Source organism: Abramis brama (genome assembly GCF_963993115.1).
Source record: "Abramis brama genome assembly, chromosome: 3".
In the NCBI taxonomy this organism is placed as follows: domain Eukaryota; kingdom Metazoa; phylum Chordata; class Actinopteri; order Cypriniformes; family Leuciscidae; genus Abramis; species Abramis brama.
Genome location: NC_139965.1, coordinates 25,749,016 through 25,763,843, shown reverse-complemented (window position 1 = coordinate 25,763,843; position 14,828 = coordinate 25,749,016).

The window sequence follows — 14,828 nt, the reverse complement described above, 5'->3', positions numbered from 1 at the left end:
ACTGATTAAGGATTGGATTTATTTTATTTTTTTCTTGTATTCATTTACAGGATGTGCTATTATGCTTGACTGATTCTTGACTGATTCTTTGTCTTTGCAGTTCATTGTTTTCTGTGATTGATTGTTGGTTGTGATGATTGATTCTTTATATGTGGCAGTGGAAAGGTCCATAGATTGATGTTATGAGCGGAGGCATTAACGCTGTGGGTCTGGGGTCATAATTCTCATTCTCAGCCCTGGTTGCTTTGTGATTTGTCAGAAGCGAGGCGGACAGTACCGTGGTAGGGCTTAGCTCCATGCTGAGTTTGTGTGTGTGTGTGTGTGTGTATTAGCATGAATTCATATGGATTAGAGCATGTGCTGTATGGGTGGGGCCTGTGCATCAGAGGGACCTGCACATCAACCCTGAGGTGATTTCCCTAGTGACTCTAGTCAGCTGGCAGTTTGGGGGCCACAGTGAAGAAAAAAATAAAGAGGAGTATAAAAGGAAAAGAGTGAGAAATGGGCATCCAACTGCCAGCTGTCTTAGGATGATGGAAGATCTATAGTGGGATGGTCTCCACAGCCACCTTAACTTTCCACTTTCCTCACACCCACACAGACACTCACTCTGATGCACACCGTTCCATCACTGAGAAAGTGGTGTATGTGTGTGTGAGAGACACAATAGGGTCCCACTCCTACTATGCCAGATTTTTAATTTATTTGAATAGAGGAGGTGGACGAAGTGGATTACGGTGTCTATATACAGTATGTGTGTGTATCAATGCTTTATATTCTAGAGTGTGTGACTTGTTTTTATTTATTTATTTATTTTTGCCTTCATTTGCATCAGGAATGTCTGCCCGTCTTGTTGAGTGTGACTGATGGGACGCCGTTCTTCCTGCAGTAATTGCGCTCATAGTGACAAACTCTGACATCGCCTGTTGTTGAGCTACAGCCAATGGCTGAATTTGTTTGGTACATCACTTCCTCTATTCTCCCTGTTTCTAGTCAGTGTTAAAAGTATCTAGGCTTGCCGCATACACTCTCATGCCACTGCCTTGCCCTAGATTGTGATTAATGGCCACAATTCAGCCAGAAAAATTCCCTTGAGTGGGTGCCAGTTGGCTTATGCAGAGAAGAGGGGAGAAGAAACTCATTACTGCTGTCAGTTCAGCTGACAGAGCAGGCGAGGGTGTGTGTGAGTGTGTATGCGTGTGTCTGACTGTGAACGGGCATTGGGTTTGTGCACGCGTAAGTCCCTAGATGTGTTTACTAGTGTGAGGAGAACCCCAAGACCCAAGATGTTGCTGCCTCCAGGAAAACAAAAACGAGGCAGCTTTGTATTCCAGCTTTTTCATGGTTAACTAGGCCACATCGATCATATGGCTTTAGGAGCTTTGCATGTACACATGCTTCTCTGAAGTTCTAGTCTGGGATGTTTTATTTCATGTTCAGAGCAGATGGATTTGTGTTTGTGTTGCTTTGCCAATCCAGGCACTGAGGTGAAAATTGTTTCTACACCAAATTTTTTTTTTCAGTGCAGAACCTGACAATTTACCTCTTTTAAATTCAGGTGAGACACTCCAGACATATAAAACAAAAATAAACCTTAAGTCATAATTAGTAGAACAAACATATTAGGTTCATTGTCCAATACAAGTGTCCAAGACAAATAAAAGAGAATTAATGTAATTCTTGGTACACACACACACACACACACACACACACACACACACACACACACACACACACACACACACACACACACACACACAGTATATTGTTGTTGTTTTTATATCTAAACATTTTTTATTTTTTTTTACTTTTGCCTCCTATTATTTTGTAATACAAATAATTAAAACATTCTCATTATAAACGAGTTGTATTCAAGTCCTTGTATGTCTTAATTGCATTTATCACTAATAGCACAGAAAATAGAGCACAGGGTAAAGGGCTTGTTTAGATTTAAGATTTGGCTATAATTGGTGCAAATGAGTGAGCAGATCTAAAGGGTTTTGGTTGGCCGTTCCTCAGTTAAGGAGCCAGAATGCAGAAGTATTTAAATCTAGATGGTCTAGACATGTTCTCCTCATGTTGAGAGCCAGACAACCAGACAGGGCTGATCTCAGCAGCCACACTGCATGAATCACGGCTGATAGGTCAGCCAGACTGTTGGCTGCATCATGGGCTGGAAACAGTGCAGTGAATGTGATTCTTTCAACCACAGAAAGCTGAAAGAGAGAGCTGCACACAAGCAATTTATAACGAATTAAAGTCAAGCAGCAGCATTTTGCATCCACTAAGCTGTCCAATGGCAGACACAGAGAAGTTAAACTTTTTTTTAGTTAATCAGTAGGTTATTGATGACAAGGAAACGGAATATAATCAGTAACAAAGAATACAGATTCAAGTGGGCAGGTGGGTGAAAAAAAAAGCTGCAGAATAGTTTAATTGTGGTCAAAATAGCCTATTTAAAAGGCAATGTACAAAGAACAAAAGCATGTGTTTGAATTGTGATATTCTTGGAAAACACCTCGCACATTCTTGTCTTGACTGTTATTATGACATTCTGTATGATAACGCTGCAAGGTATACTGTTTGTTCCATTGGCTGGTATGAATATGGATGTGGGCTTTGAAGAATAAATTACCTGACTTAAGCACCTTGTTCAAACGACCATGAAAATAGTGAGCTGGTTCTCTTCAACTCATCTACAGCTCTGTTCCTCTCACCTTTATCTGTCACTATACTACATATGCGAGTTAAAGTGGTCAACATACTTTCAGCAATAATTTTAAGGAGGTGCTTTTCAAGTGTTTTGCCACCTTCATTTTCATAATGCACTCTTTACTTCTATCCTATATTGTACATACAGTATGCATGTTACTCTATAGGGAATTCCGAGCTATCACAATACAGATCCTTTATAACTTCGCAGTTGAATCAAATTCCCTGCTGTAGCTTAGTAATGGCAGTATTTTTTTATTGCGTTCTCATGCTATGTTTTGCCTAAGTATAGAAAGGCAGAATTGCAATAAGCTACAGTGTTGATTATTGCAAAATTCCTGTCTGATTATGTCTTATTTATTGATTGTCTTATTTATTTATTTATTTATTAAGTCACATAAATAAAATATGTAGGCCTAGTATCAGCACATAGATTGAAGAATAAAAAAATAGAGTTCACTGTCACTGTAATTTTTCCTGTAGTGTTTAGTAAATTGGTTAAGTGATTATAGTTTTGTAGTAACCCTTCTCAATCAAATCACATATAGCTTTTTCTTTTCCTTAAACACTCTAGTCATTGAATTTTTTGATTTTTTTTTTATTATCTTTGGACAGATTGTAATACACTTCTTTTTTTGCATTAGCCTTACACAACTCTTGGCTCTTTTCAGCGGGTTGTTTGGCTGACAGATGGTGAGGAGTGTGAATATTAGTGAATAAACAGCTACATGCTGACTAGTGAGAGAAGTCTGACCTCCCCTATCCATCCACACTTATGCTGACAGAGACGCATGGCTCTCGTTTTGGCCTTGACCTGTCCCAACAGTCCTGTTCAAAGACTCTTGGGACTCGCAGCGTGCTGAATGTTGTCTGTTTGTGGTCGTTCAGGACTAAATTCTTAGATTTGTGTGAGACACTCGGTTACAGATGCACATATTAATGCCATCTGGCTTTTTACTGATTACTCTTGGCCAATGCTACGTGTTTGTCGGTACGTCGATTTAAAGCACCTTGTTGTAAGACCAAAAACAAGCTGAATCACAGCCAATTTGTGTGAGAACGAGAGAGTGAGAGAAAGAGGTCTCAACAGTTGCTGCTAATGAGGGGGAAGTAATTGAGTCTTTGCTGGAGTGAATTGTGATGCCAAATGTCCGTCCACTTTGTTATTCAAAACTGAGCCTGTTTAGCCCTGGCAAGATTCAGCCCTTTCATTTCTGCTCTGACAAACTAAAGCGGGATGAAAAGGACAGAGAAAGAAAGAAAAGACAAGCGAGCTAGAGAGAAAGTAATGACCATTCCATTTGAATTTAAATGCTATTTCACTCCTAGCTGTCACTGCATTTTCAATATTTCACAATCCACTCAAGACACAAAGACATTGCTCTTTTTTTAAGAGTTTCTCAGTTGTGGTTTTGCCAGGTCAGTACAGTAGACCCGATTGATCGAGGGATTATGCTACGGCATGTAACCTCCTCTTCTATGAACCTCGAAAGGTGCCATTTAAATCACAAAATGCTCGGTTGCTCTGAATGCTGATGATGCTATTAATTGGGATAGGACTCGAAGCGATTTCCCATTGGCTATTTAAACTGGCGAGTGATTGACAAAGCTATTTTAGGCTATTAGTTATGATTTTCCGTGGCTGTTGGAATAAATTACCGGTGTGATTGGCCACTGAGGTGAGAGGGTAACAATTATGATCGTGTGTAGGTAAATGTGGCGGTAAGGGCGAGATTAAGACAGTCGGGAGCATGTTGTTTTGAGATTTGCAGAACCTTCGTCTCATTGCGTATCCTTTGGGGAATATATGATTTTTTTTTGTTTTTCAGGTTAAGGTCTCTAGTTTATCTGCCATTTTCCTGCTTCCTTCCCTTCCCCCCTTCCCCCCATCCTTCATTCTCCCTCCATTTCTCCCTCTCTTTTCTTTCTTTCCCTCTCTGTTGCTCCCCCTCTTGGGAGATTGTGTGGTGTTTGAGCACGTTGAGGGAGGGCGTATCTTTATCACCTTCCTCCCTCCCTCCCTCCCCCCTTTCCTTTTCTTTCTGCCTCCTTCTCTGATCTCTCTTTTTCCCCATTTCTCTCTGGACAGCGGACAGCCTATTAAATCTGTACAGTGGTGTGAAGAAGATGATGTGAAATTACTGTCTGATGAGAGCATGAAAGGGCTGATTGCTGCCCGGCATCAGGAGCAGAGCTGGTGCAAAGCCTTTGATGAGGGGGTAATTTCACAGGGGTCCTCGCTGTGAGAGGGCAGGAGCGACACAACATCAGATTCTTTCAAGTGTAGCATTCCTACCGACCAATAGAAAAGGAGCTCAGGCAGCGAAGTCATTTGTGTGTGTGTGTGTGTGAGAGAGAGAGAGAAAACGTTTTTTCTCCTGTAGGTTTCTCCGTGGGTTTTAACCAATCACTTTCTTAATTGACTATTAACTGTTATTTGACAAACTATAAATCAAGCAAGTGATCCAATAGACATTAACTTTGCCCTTATTGACAAAAAACATGTTTTGGCTTATGTCTTTTGTGATTATCCTACATGCGCATTGTGTGATGATGTAGCTATTGAACTTTAACGCTCTATTGGATGATTTGCATAGGACCTCGTCGTCTTATTGGACTGAATGGTCCCACACAGCACAGCATGTTTATTTTTTTTTTCCATTCTCTCTTATCAGAACTCAGTGGTGTTCGTGTTATAGCGCCCTCACATGTTGTACATATGATAAACCTGTCAATTTGGCTCTCTCAATACTGTAAAACAATATATTTTTGTTATATTGTTATATAACAATATATAATTATTGATTTAACAGTTGAACCATTCAGCATTATGTCAGCCAGTGGCCACCCTCTTATACAGTGTTAAACAACTGAATGAGTTTCCAGTTTCCACAAAAATATTAAGCAGCTGTTTTCAACATTGATAATAATAAGAAATGTTTCTTGAGAACCAAATCAGCATATTAGAATGATTTTGTAAGGATCATGTGACACTGAACACTGGAATAATGATGCTGAAAACTCAGCTTTGCCATCAAAGGAATAAATGGCATTTTAGATTGAAATTGAAAATGGGTATTTAAATATTTTAAGTATCTTACAATATTCGTTTTTTACAGTATTTTTGATCCAGAAGGATCACTACAAATGAGAGACGAATACCGCTACATTGCAAAATATCTGAGCTTTATTTTACATTCTTCCTCAAAATGAGCCGAGATTCGACCGTCTAAAGCCACAGGTATCGACCCGAAGGACAAGAAACTGCCACAAAGTCCAACGCAGCCCCAGAGCAGCACCCCGCCGACAGGAAACATGCAGCTTTTGTAGGAAACGACGAAAACCTGCACACCGGTGCTCCCAATCACGCGGCAATCAGCCACTCACCTGCAAACAGTACAGATGCAAAATACACACAAAAGAAGTAACGGCCGACAGGGACGTCACAAAATAAATACAGCCTTGGTGAGCATAAGATTCTTTTTTCAAAAACATTAAACATTAAATCTATATCAAATTAACATTACATTAAATAACATTAAATATCTTACTGCCCCCAACTTTTGAACAGTTGTGTATACATAGATACATATAAATGTATTTATTTACCAATTTAATGATGTAAAATGGCACATGTATTTTACAGTATTTCCACTTCCGTCATTCGGCCAAACACAGTCATCATTACTGGCCAGTGCAATCATCTTAAAGGAATAGCTCACACAAAAATACAATTTTGTCATTGTTTACTCACCCTCAAGTTGTTTCTGTCTTCTGTTGAACAAAAAAGAAGATATTTTAGAATGTTAGTAATCAAACAGTTGACAGTTGCAATTGCCTTCCATAGTAGGAAAAAAATACTTTGGAAGTCTATGGTTACCGTTAACAGTCTGGTTACCAACATTCTTTAAAATATCTTCTTTTGTGTTCAACAGAAGAAAGAAACTCATACAGGTTTTTCATAACATATTTTTAATTTTTGGGTGAACTATTCCTTTAAATGGCCAAATATCGGCAGATTAATCCATGTTTTTCTATGTCGGATATGGGTTTATGTGACCTGTATTGCAGATACAGCCAAAATATGATTGAAAGTGATGTTTACCAAAAGAATTTCATGATTACATCTGACCATTGCACGTTCTCTAATTACACACCCACACTGCATAACCTCAGAGTTCAAACATTTCATAAACCATAATTGAAATTATTTGCTGTCAGAAATGTTGCCTGAGCATGATAAATATTTGTTGTTGTGAAAAGAGGGCCCACAGGCTGGAGGGTGAAGGCTTGGGTGATGTAAAGCTAATGAGATGTTAATTGAGAGGCAGCGGCCTAGTTTCAGTCCAACCCATTTAAACCGTGATAGCCAAGAGCATGGGAACAGAGATGGGGAGAGAGGGAGTGCCGGACGGCCCTCTGTAGGGCAGCGGACTCCCTGGGCAGTTTATCATCAGATTTTTTTTCTTCTTCTGTTTTTCTGTCTTTCCTTTCTCCTAATTATGGGTAACAGTGTTTGAAGTGCTGTAATGAGCATGAAGATCTTGGCTCACTCAATCATTTAAAAAAACAAAAGAGCTTCCCCAAACTCTCTCTCATTCACGCACAGCGCGTCCAGCAGACTAATGAACATTCCTAAAATAAGCTAAAAGAAAAGAAATGACACAGAAAATATCAACAAAGACGACACAACCGCACAGAAGAAAACCTGGCTAATTAATTTCATAACCCCCTCCTCTTTATCTGTCTGGGCATCTCTCTTATTTTTCTCTCCTTCTCCCTCCGCCTCTTGTTCTCACTGCAACAGTCATTTAAATAATGTCGTAATTTTCAGCATCTGCTGTTTTAATGGGTCTTTTTGTGATTAAAGCAGCATGTGTAAATGGAGAGAAAGAGAAAAAAAACTCAGGTGCCGAAGATGGAGAGAGTGAATCTCTTGTCTTCCAAACTTGAAAGAGCAGAGGTGGACAGCAGATTGTGAGGGGGTATAATGAGTGACAGAGCTTTCCCATCAGCCCTCTCACTGTGCATTTTACCCAGAGTCCTTTGTATTTGTCCATTAGTTGCCCTACGTAGACCTTTTTTGTCCAGATATGTATGTGTCGATGGGTTTAATTTTACAATATGTTTCAGGCCTAAAGGAATGGAAAATAAGCCCCCACAGCTCCCTTTTGAAGACATGGCACTACAATGATGTGTTAATTAGTTTGAGGACCGTGTTCTAGCAAGACAAATATGCTTAACGTTTAGACAGTGTTTCAAAGTTCCAAATTCTTGGCCTGGTAATACAATTTGTGTGATTTTGACTCACACACTCACACATTAGCACACACGCACCATTGAGCACTTTAAAGAAAACCGGCATATTAGTGCTCATTATAACATGTTAAATAGATCACTGGTGGCAGCCTAATTTACAGGAGCCATGTGTGTGTATTACAGACACCTCAAAGTGTGTAGAATAAGTGAATGTGCATTTAGCTTTGTGTATCAGACTAAATAAAGGCTGTGGAATAAATACTATTTGATTTAAATGAATTCTCCTTCCAACAATGAAAATTTTGTCATCATTTGCTCACCCTCATGCTGTCCAGGATGTATATGACTGACTTTCTTTCTTTAGAAAAAAAAAAACAGATTTGTAGAAAAATATACATCTCTGTGAGTATGTGATGTAATGCAAGTGAAAGGCTTCCCAAATGTTGTTGCTCCACAAAGCACACAGAGCCATTGTGACCCATACAACTCCAGTGGATGAATCAATGTTTTGAAGTGAAATAATAGGTGTGTGTAAGAAAAATACTTGTATAACCATCTTTTCCAGCCAACTGCTATACGCACGTTCACAAGATGGTCAAGTTTTCTCTTGATGTAATTGTGAAGCTTTACATAAGCACGTAGCTCATGCTAGAAGTGATGGTCCTCGTGAGCTTTGCAGCGTGCTTATGTCATGCTTCACAATGCGCTTGCTTTTACAACAAGCTTAAACTCAACCCTCTCGTGAACTCGCATACCAAATTTGGCTGAGGGTGAGTAAATGATGAGAGAATTTTCATATTTGGCTGGATTATCCATTTCAATTTCAAAGAAAGTGAACTTTATTTAAATAATGTCAGAAAACGTCATAAAGCACGTCTACACATTTTAGCGTTTGCCAAACCGACTTGGCTTCTTGCCAAGATATAGTAAATATGTTAATCACGTACAAATCAATTTATTTTACAAGGCAAGGACAATATAAACATACAGTAATCATCATCAAAACAATAATAATCTTAATACGCTTAAATGTATATATTGCGCAATTTTAATATTACTTGATCCTCATAAACTCCAGTTTCATAAAATGGCTACTACACACGCAAGTGTCTATGGTGTGCATAAACTGGCATCCATCCATCTAACACTATTTATCATAGTTCTTCCACTTCATGGGATGAATCAATAAAAGTATGTTTAGCTCAGCAGCAGGATCTGTAGAGGACCTCAGAGAGCTCTGCAGGAGACAAAGAGGAGATTGCTGGCCCAAATGAAAGAGAACGCTGTTATGATGTTAAGTGGAGAAATTGATTTCAGAAGTGCTGTGGAGCAGCTCGAAATGACACACAGAAGGACCGCAGGATGAAAAGATTTGAAAATATAAAGAAATAAGCATCAGTCTATTACAAGTTTAGTTGTAGTAGGATTCCTTCTACACACTTCACCATAAAATACATTTTTTGTAACATTTTGGCACCATAAAGTAACTGAGTAAGTGCTTTCTACACATATAGTCATGCTCTTTATTCCCCTGGTGTGTATTGTGACTGATTGTGAGGCACCAGGCTTTTATTCTTTACAATCTTGAATGATATTGAAAGGTCATGGTTTTTTTTTGGTTTTTTTTTGTGAAGAACAATTTTGGTTCTGTTCCTCATAAAAAGCTGTTACATGTCTTCAGAGCACCTGGAATATAATACAAAAGTCATATGAACTAATTTTATGGTACCATGAAAGGGAAGGAAAATTGGGCAGGTTTGGCTCACTTTAGGGTAAACTATTTCAGCACACCTGCAACAAATAAGTATATAATCTTGGAGATGCTCAAATAAGATGACCCCATTTTCTGAGAGGTAAAAATTCAACCATGTCCCCTTGAGCGTGGAAAAGAAAACGAAGGATGACTTTTAAAGTCATAGCACTTATTTACATGCGTGTTAACAAAGAGAAGTGTTACTCAAAGGTAACGTGTGGATCAGGTGTCTCTGTTTGTGTGTGTGCGCACTCCTGCAGGCATGGCTGTAAAGCTCCACATCTACATTTAAATGCCATCCGGGGGCTCTGTGCATGGAAAGTAATATTTCAATGCGACTATTTAAAGCCTGTTGAGGCGATGGCACTTTGCGCTGAAATAGCATCATATACCATGCATTATTTATGGACGCTATCTTCATTATTGCGCTTTGCTCGGAGGGGAGGGGAAAGCAGCCTAATGGACCGCTACATGATAGTGATGTCACATGGGGGGTGGAGCTTGCTGTGTGTGTATGTAGTGAAATTAAAGGATGGTATGCAATAACACTTTATAACCGTTTTGTAAAAAAAATTGGAAATGTATGTTTATGTACATGGTTTGTGTGTGCTTGCGTGTCAAGAGAGAGAATCCATCATCTCCATCGCAGGTCTTTCATATCCATCACTGTGGAATGGAGCACCTTATCACATACTTGGATTTTTTTTTATAGTCCATATATTTGATGCATGAATCTGGTTCTGCCTTCGAAATCACATCAGTCTTCTCTTAGTGCCATTTTTCCTCCATTGCCTTCTCTATTGTTATTCCATTCGACTATGGCACGCTCACTCTGACATGCAGAGCACTTCAATTGAGTAGGCCTACCCTGTCTGAAGGGTGCAGAGCATTACTGTCTATAGAAGCGTGTTACTCTAGGAACAGCCTACACTAGTATCTATGTGTCTGTATATTTGTACTGTATAGATAGCATGCATTTTTCAAGATTCTTTAATGAATAGAAAGCTCAAAAGAACAGCATTTATTTGACTGAGCAATGTAATGCCTTGCTGATTATAAGTATAAATTTCTTTCTAAATAAATCTTTCTGACCCCAAACTTTTGAATGGTAGTGTATATTATAATAATGGAGAAATATAATTTTAGATTCTCTAAACAGGCTATTAGAACGAAATATTTTCTATTGATGCTTTGTGAAAACTTTGGGGTTTAAATTTCCATGGAAAGTTTTAAATAAATTACCCTATCTTTCAAAATTGACTCACCACCCAGGATCACAAGAATATAAACAGCAAAATGACTTCCTTGAAGTGACCAGTATGTAGGTACCTGTTCAACTAAATCACCATCAGCAGGGGGGTCAGAGCTTTGATTTCCTGTCCGTTTCCACAGTGATTGTCATGGTGAAACCAACTGCATCCAAGCAGCAAGTTCCATCCAGTTAGGCTGTTAATGTGTGGATGGAGGGAAAGATCTCTCACTCTCTTTCTCTTTCATATTCCTCTTAGCCCTTTCAATTAATCTCTCTGTTTTTCTCACGCACACACACTCGCGCTCCTTTTCTCAATTTCTCCCTCCTCTACCCCCATAATTAGATCTGGTTAATTTACACTGTGTGGCGCGCTGGGAAAGAGGCAAGCTGTAATAATGTGTGTGTGTGTGTGTGTGTGGAGTGGGTTATTATGAAGAGGGGTATAAAACGGCTCTGCTGGGACTGCTGACTCCAAACTGCTCCTGCTACATCTCAGCTGGGGTGTGTCTGTGTATATTGGATTGAGTATTGAGATTCATACTGGCACATTTTGTGTGTGTGTGTGTGTGTGTGTACACTCTTACCTGTATCTTTGCATGTGCTCTGCACCAGAGTGATTAATCTTATGCTATAATAAGCTCAAGTCTGTTTATGTTTGTGTGTTTTCGTGAACAAATTTGTCTGTGTGTGGCAGGAGAGGTGGTCCTCTCCCAGTTCCAATTTTTATGTATGAGGGCAGAGGGCAGGGGCTCTTAAGGGGGTTCTCTGTGTGGGTGGGTGTGGTTTCTGCAAGCACATTGATTGTACTTGGCACCAACATTGGGATTTGTCGCTTTACTGGAATTCTGTCTTTTACACATTTTTGGTCTTACTTTGAACGGTTCATCAGTCCAAGTTAACCCAAAGAAAAAATTTGGTCTTCATAATCAAAATATAATAATTTGCTCTGCGTCTGAAACAGTTTTCCTTTTTTATATCATCAAGCCCTCAACCACCTGTCCCAGACCCCGTCCATCTAGCTGCACTGCTCCATTCCAAGTTGGTGACATCATGAAAGCACTGATTGGCTAATAGCAGCACAAGAACACACACAGTTCCAAACTAGTTACCCTAGAGCTGTGATGTCAAAAGCAGTTGACTGGGGAAAAATCAGGTTCTTTTTTTATTGACTATAAAATATAGAGGCCTCTGCCATTGCAAAACAGCTAAAAGGAAAATAAGACTGCATCTAAAAGATATAGAATCTATAGTATATATAGAAGTATCTAGATATGCATATATAGTATCTAACTATCTATATATAAAAGATAATATACAATACATTTTATAGACGTACTGTATTTAAAAATAATAAATAAATATATAAATATATAATAAATAAATAAATAAATAAATAATAATAAATAAAAAAAAAAAAAATATATATATATATATATATATATATATATATATATATATATACACACACACACATATATATATACATTTTTGGTTTGTTGCTTGCAAAACATTTTATTCTGTCAGGCTTCATGAAATATGTTTGGCTAACTGGGCCATGCTAACCAGCCAAACTTTGACCTATTGGTCCATTTGTATTAAGAGAACACACTTTCACATCCAGTGAATTTTAGATACATAAATTTAACCATGCATAGTTTTCTCCAGTTCACATGAAAATACAGTATGTTGACTGCAGGTGCACACAGTATTTTTACCCATTTCCTCATGTATAGTAAACATAGAAATATGTTTAAATAGTACTTTGAATGATGTTTAAACACTCAATGAGACTCCAGTTATATCGGTAGCCTAATAAAAACAGTTTTAATGCTTTACTTTATTGGTCAAATACACATTTAGATGTACTGCTATTGTCAATATGTGAAAGTTAAAATTGGGAAGATGGCGTCTGAAAATGTATTCTGTCTTGATCACAGGGTGTATGTATGTTTTCACAGGGTTGGCTGCTGGCCTCAGTTTGACCACTGAATGTTTGGTGGAGCCTGCAGGTCACCAGTGGTGATGGTTATTCTGCTTATGGTCTCATGAGTATATAACTGCGATAGTAGCCTGCTCTGGACAGGGCTTTTTTTATTAGATACCAAACCCTGGTGCTCAGAGCGGTTGTGTTTTAATGACAGACGCTCCATGGCTACAGCTGGACCCTCTGTGGAACTCAGCGATCATCTTCAGTTGTAAAGGACAGAGCATTGGAGGGGGTCCAGCTACTGCCGCCTCATATATTGCAGTTTCTTTGTCAGATGTACCATATACAGGTGTGTGACTGAGGAGAAGTCAGCCATCAAATAATCCATATTTATAGAAGAATGTTATTTACTAAAATAAAAAAACAAGTATGAAAAAAAGCTAAGATTGTAATACTTTGCTTGCTTTGTTGTAGCACCAGAACTCCTCAATGGTTGAGGCATTGAGGAATGTTTGTTTAAAATTTAATCGACTTGCTGCTTGCTGTGCATCCGTGGAGAAGAGAGGTCGGAGCATGTCAGGAAATGGCACATTTCTCATTAGGGCACAGCCCAGAAGCAGTGATGCTGAAACACTACTGATACACAAAGAGATGAAAACAAGGGGAGAGAGAGAGAGAATGGTCTCTGGGAGAACAGAAGGACGGGGAGGGAGGAGGAGTTCACAGAGCGATACAATATGCTCCAGTACCCCCACTGGTTCAGCCTCTATACTCTCATCCCTGACTGTTTGTGTTTACATGTGAAATTGAGTGATGTGCCAGTGCCAGTGCCAGAGAGAGGAAGGGTGCTGGGTCTGAAGCAACACAGGGGTGCTTGCTAATGAGAAGCTAAAAGCTCAAAGCAGAAGATCTGATGAAACCGAACTGAGGAAACACTGCACAATAGAAACAGCCCAATCTGATGTCTCAAATGCAAAACCAAAATGAATACTCATAACTCGCTCAGGGATTTGTGCTTGTAGTTGGGGAATTTGTGTTCCTGTACTTGGTTGAGTACGGGGTTAGGTTGATTCCTAGGAGCAACATACTAATAATATACGCTGAGAAATCCGGCTAAAACCAACTTAAAGGTGCTTTATGCAAATTTGGCCTTTATCGTGGTTGATGTTCAAGTTAATCACAAAGTTGTTTTTACCTTTATGCTCCTCTGTATGGAATAATCTGAGTTACCTGTGTTTGTGATCGAAAAATAACTCTTCCAAGTAGCTAAGTGGCATCTTTCATCATAGTAACCTTCTTTTCTCTTTTTACAGTCATGATGTAAACACATCAGGATGAATTATGCAAACATGAAATTTGCTACCAAATACATTCTGACCACTTAAAATACAAGTCACTATTCTAGGCTTACAGTAATGAATCGGGGTTAGGCAAGAACATGGTTTCTTGTATGTTCTCACTCAATTATTGATTTCAGTTAAAAAAATTATCATGAAATGAAAACTTGCCCATCTATTTTTAAATGTATGTTATTTATCTGATTGTGAATGATTTATTAATGTATTTTTCATTTTTACAAATATGCTTGGACGGATGTCATAATTTTCTATTTAAAATAGCATTATTCGATCCTCCATACTTCTCTCTGGTGACATTCTGGACTTCTCTCATAACTTAGTCTGCTTAAACGCCATCCCTTTCTTATAAATCAGCTACAAGCTCTCATTTAGATCTGCTTCCATACAATCAACAACCAATGGACCAATAGAACCAAGTCCACACCCTTCATAATTTTCTCTTTTGATGATCTATTTCACTCGGATGTACGTCACAGTACAGAAGACATGATCTGTTGCTTCATCTGTTTCATCATGAGTTTAATCTATGGTAGTTGCTTTTACATAGTTCAGGTGTTTTAGATGGTT